The following is a 5493-nucleotide window of genomic DNA, read 5'->3' as shown; positions in this document are numbered from 1 at the left end:
GCAGCCGGCCCGGGAGCTGTGTGCCCACCTGTGACGACTGGGTTTTATAAATAGCTCCTGTCGACACTGCAGCAGCTATGGCAATTTGAATTAACGTGAGAGCTGTTTCAACAACATGGATAATAAAAATGCAAAGGAATTGTAAAGGGAGAGAAATAAAAGAGGAAGTGGCCGAAGCATCACAGTCTTTCTGCAGTTGAGGAGAAACAAGCCCTTTGCACTTTAACGCAGAGATTCTGCCACCAGACCACCTCTCAAATCCCTCCCGTGTCTCCAGGCCAGCCTCCCTGGTCCAAACCACCATCGTGTCTTACCCAGACCAGCACCTTGTCAGTGCTCATCCCATGTCCACTCTGGCCCTCCTCCACGTCTTCTTCTCCAGGAAAGGGAGAGGGACCTTACAGCACAAATTTGATGGCTAAGTCAGTGCTGGAAAACCTGGGAAGTCTTCTGCCCTTTGAGCTTAAAATGCAAAACACAAAACAGATAACTGGCCCAGCAGGTCTGGCCTCATCCTGCCTTTGGTGCTGCCCCCACCACGGTCCTCTCCGGCCTTGAAGGTATGCATGCTGGCCCGTTTTCTCTCCATTGCAGGAATACTTCAAGCTCAGCCCAGCCTCAGCGCGCTGCCCCGTGGAGCTGATGGTCTGATGGTGGGGGTGGGCGTGAGTCAATCCCCTAAGCACAAGCAACACTGGCCCTGGTGCTGGGAACCGCAGGGTCACGGTGCACTGGGAGCTGGTGACCCATCAGTGGATGAATTCTTGACCAAGTTGCTCTTGATGTGAGATCTGAAGGATGAGGACGAGTTGACAAAGTGAACAGGACAGCAAACGAGCAAGTGTCCTTAGGCAGACGAAAGCTGGGCCGGAAAAAAACCAAACCCATTGCCGTCAAGTCGATTCCAACTCATAGCGGCCCTAGAGGACAGAGCAGAACTGCCCCACTGCCCCATAGGGTTTCCAAGGAGCAGCTGGTGGATTCCAACTGCCAACCTTTTGTTGTAGCTCTTAACCACTGCACCACCAGGGTTCCCAGGCTGGGCCAGCTGGGGAGAATCGAGGTGGAGGCAGGAGACAGATTTTGCAAGGGCTGCAGCCCAAGGTAAGGAGTTTGGATTTTATTCTGAGCATGGGGGAGAAGCTCTCAGAGGGTCTTAAGCAAGAGACTGATCAGATTTCCAATTTGATAAGACCACTCTGGCTGCAGAATCAATATTTATAAAGAATTTCTCCCAACCTTGTAGCAGTTCTAGCTCTTGAAATGCAGACGGAGAGACCAGGAAGAACGTGGGAGGAGAGCCTTTAGGAGGTTACTATAGTTGTCCCTGGGTGGTACAAATGGCTAATGAGCCTGGCTGCTAACTGAAAGGCTGGAAGTTTGAGTCCACCCAGAGGCACCTTGGAAGAAATGCCTGGCGATTACTTGAAAAAGCAGCCAGTGAAGGCCCAGGTCCTACTTTCACACACATGGGGTCACCATGAGTCAGAAGCCAACTTGCCGGCAGCTGGTGTACAGCTGTCCAAGGACGGTGGCTTGAACCGGTGATGCAATGCGAGAGAAGTTGAACAATTTGCAAGTGTATTAAAACTTGCTGTAGTTGAAGCATGATTATGCACATGTCCTTTGCAATGAATTCCTGTTTCTTCTTCTAAAGCCCTAGAAATGATTACACCAAGAACACAGCACCCAGAAGGACACACTGACCTCAAGGGAGAACCTCGAGTGTGTTCGTCACACGGGCCAGAGCAGAGGCCCTCCTGGTTGGAGGTGCCAGGCTATGTCACACGGGCAGGTCTGTCTGGTTTCCAAAGTCAGACTCAAGCCTTCGGGGGCTGTCGCGGTTCACATTACCTCCTCTTGTTTCCTCCACAAAGGCAGAAAGGGAGATGGCTGCATACAAAGGCTCACTGCCATTAGGAGCGCCTAGGACAGTCGAAGAGCCCTGGTGGCACAGTGGTTGAGCGCTCTGCTGCTAAACAGAAAGACTGGTGTTTTGAACCTGCTAGCCACGCTGTGGGAGAAAGATATAGCAGTCTGCTTCTGTAAAGATTACAGCCTTGGAAACCCCGTGGAGCAGTTCTGCTCTGTCCTATAGGGTCAGTACAAGTCAGAATCGACTCAAAGGCAATGGGTTTGTCTGGTTTTTGGGTGGGATAGAGTCAGACAGCTGGGATTCAAATGCTGACTCCTACCACTTTGCTTACCTGCTGTGTAGCCTTGGGCAAATTCCAGAACATCTCTGTGCTTCTGATTCCTCATCTTTAAAACAGGAACGATAATAATAGCAAGCAGAGTTGGAGTTTTAGGAGGCCAATAAACACTCTTTCTGCCCCTCCTGAGTTCAGAATGGAGAAAGAAAATCAGGTGTCAGACAGGTAGAGATCAAAATGTCATCCTTATGACTGACTGGAAGATGTGGCTGAGGTAAAAATACTTCACCCAGTCACTGACACAGTGGGTGACCAAAGACAGCAGACCCAGAGCACCCTCTCTAGGGGCAGGGTGGTCCAACCCAGCAGTGAGCCTTCTTGGAAAGGCACTGGGCAGAGCAGCACCTCCTGCTCTGGGGAAGAGTGAGCAAGGGGCAGACAGAAGCGGGATGTGTTCCTCCACACTTGGCCCTGCGGGGGAGTAGAGTGGACACCCCACCATCCCACCCACGGAAAGAAGCGATTCCTCCTAACGCCTGTCTCATGGGGTTGTTGTGGAGATTAAAGAAAAATATAGGTAAAGAGCCTGGAGGCCTCATTCCCGGCATCAACTGTTCTGGGCTGGTGAGGCCAGCTAGCCAGGCAACGCTGGTCAACAGAGGGAAGTTGTGGTTCAGAAACTGCCCGTCACAGGGGAGTTTCTTGAAGGGGGATTTCTCTTCCTCCTTGCTCCCTTCACTCAAGAAAACTTGAGAGTCCCCTAAAGGGAAATGCTGGCCAGACTGAATGAACTGGCGAAACTTGTAAAGGGAAAGGACCCAAAAGACCCCAGTGATAAGCCCACCTGGTGACTTATGCACACAGTGTGGTGGCTGGCTTTTACAGCTGTGTCCTGGGGTGAACCCACCAAAATGGTATAGTAAAGCAAGAAGAAAGACTTTATTCAGCATGTGTTCCAACAGGCAAAACTGGGAAAGGGACAAGCGTGCTGCCAGACCATGTCTGCCCAAGTCCGAGGAATGTTACAGAATCATCAGGGTTATACCGACATTACAAATGGGTAAAATCATTAAAAGCTTTACCTTTTCACAGACTGGCTAAAAACTGCTAAATCACCGTGATTCTACACTTTGAGTCGTCTTTCTTAATAATCATTGGTACAAGTTTCAGTAATGACAGCCAGGAGGGTCTTCATGGGTCCAACAAATCTTATTACTTACTAAATGCTAATAGAATAAGATGGAACCCTGGTGGTGCAGTGGTTCAGAGCTCAGCAGCGAACCAATAGGTCGGCGGCAGTTTGAATCCACCAGCCGCTCCTTGGAAACCCTATGAGGCAATTCTACTGTTCTATTGAAGTGACTGGATGGCAACAGGTACGTGGTATGTGTAATAGAAAAAGATAAAAGCACAAAAAATGTGAGTCTTTTGTGCTGTGTCTAAGTATTTGTTTATCTGAAAGATTTCCTAAAAGATATTTTCCAAGATTGTCCTAACTATTGTTTTTACCTCAGGGCCCCCCTGATACATCCTTGGAGTCCTTGTCACTCCAGCTGGGTCGCATTCTTTATACTCAAGGCCAGGGAACAATGGTGCCAATTTTAACTCCGAAGTCAGCTGTGTTGGCACTACTTTTGTTGTGTTAGGGAAGGTTCTGGGTGGAGTGGGGTGGAAGGGGCTGTGGTGTGCTATCACTTTTCAAGGCAACTTCCCTCTTCACCTCCAATTAAGCAATTAAGAATTGCAGGTGGGGACATCACCAGGAGCAAACAGGAACCAGCCCCAGGGAAAGCCCTGTCCTATTACTGGACAATAGCATCGCCATTTAAGGTGCGTGCAGTAAGACAGGAAACAACGCATATGTCGACTGCAGCTCTGAGTGCAATCTAGAGGCAAGGCCAGGCTCACCACCCGACTGCTTCAGCCAATCCCAGTTTATCTACCTGATGGGGTAAGCCTGCTGCAGCTGTGAGGACACCAAGGGAAAAGTCCAGGGCAGCAGGAAGTTGTTGGTCTGTGAGCCCAGTGGATACCTTCCCTTTGCTGAGTTATCCCTCCGGGGCTCTGGTGGGGGCCACACCTGCCGGAGCTTCTGAGGCATATGGAAAACCCCAGCAGCCGTGATCCCTGACAGGTTTTACCTTGAACAATCCCTCTTACCAAGACCATTCCCCTTTGGTATTTCCAACTGCAACATCTTTAACCAAAAACCAAACCTGTTGCCGTCCAGTCCCTATGGGACAGAGCAGAACTACCCCATAGAGTTTCCAAGGAGCCGCTGGTGGATTCAAACTGCCCACCTTTTGGTTAGCAACTGAATGCTTAACCACTGCACCACTAAAACAAAAAAAAAAACCCGTTGCATTGATTCCGACTCATAGCAACCCTATAGGACAGAGTAGAACTGCCCCATAGGGCTTCCAAGGAGCAGCTAGTAGATTCAAACTGCTGACCTTTTGGATAGCAGCTGAGCGCTTAACCACTGCGCCACCAAGGCTCCACTGCACCACTAGAGCTCCTTTTTTCTCCTCCAGGGCGAATATACAGAGATGGAGCTGGCTCCCAGGCCCACAGGTTCAGACAAATAGTTGCATCATCGACACAAAGCCTCTTTTTCATGAAAATTGAGCCTTAAGGATATCACCAGTTTAGCAATAAATGTAGCTAATATTTAGTGAGCACTAACTATATCCAGCTGCTATATTAATTCTCACAATAGGAAGGAAGGACTGTTGTTACCAGCATTTTATAGATGAGGAAATGAAGACATAGAGAAGTTCCACAGTCCCTAACTATCTACTCTACCCACAACGTTTAGTCCGGGGACGTTCTATCTTCCACAGTCTGTTTCCACAGACTTTGAGACTGTAACGCCTGGAAAAGGTCTAGAGGTAACTGAGTGCAACTCTTGATATTACAGATGGGAAAACTGAGGCCTGGAGAGGGATTAGGGTTTATTTGCCCAGGATCCCACAGTACGATAGCAGGTGGGCCCCCAATTTGCAGCTCTTTCTTCCTCTCCCGTAACACACCCCCAGAAGAAATCGCTCTCCTAAACGTCTTAATCATTTCCTTGCTTTCCAGTTCTCCATGATTATTCCCGTGTCTTCCCTTCATGCTACCATTTTTTACAGGGAAGGAAGGAAGGAAGGGAAAAAAGGAGGGATGAATGGAGGGAGAGAGAAAGGAAAGTCCCATCCGCCTGTTAATTATTGAGGAGCTGGATAACTCAATTGAAAGAGCCCTGGTGCCGCAGTGGTTAAGAGCTGGGCTGCAAACCAAAAGGTCGGCAGTTTGAATCCCCCAGCCGCTCCTTGGTAACCCTATGGGGCAGTTCTAC

This window comes from Trichechus manatus, unplaced genomic scaffold, assembly GCF_000243295.1.
Source record: "Trichechus manatus latirostris isolate Lorelei unplaced genomic scaffold, TriManLat1.0 scaffold00014, whole genome shotgun sequence".
NCBI lineage: Eukaryota > Metazoa > Chordata > Mammalia > Sirenia > Trichechidae > Trichechus > Trichechus manatus.
This window is presented reverse-complemented; position numbering follows the sequence as displayed.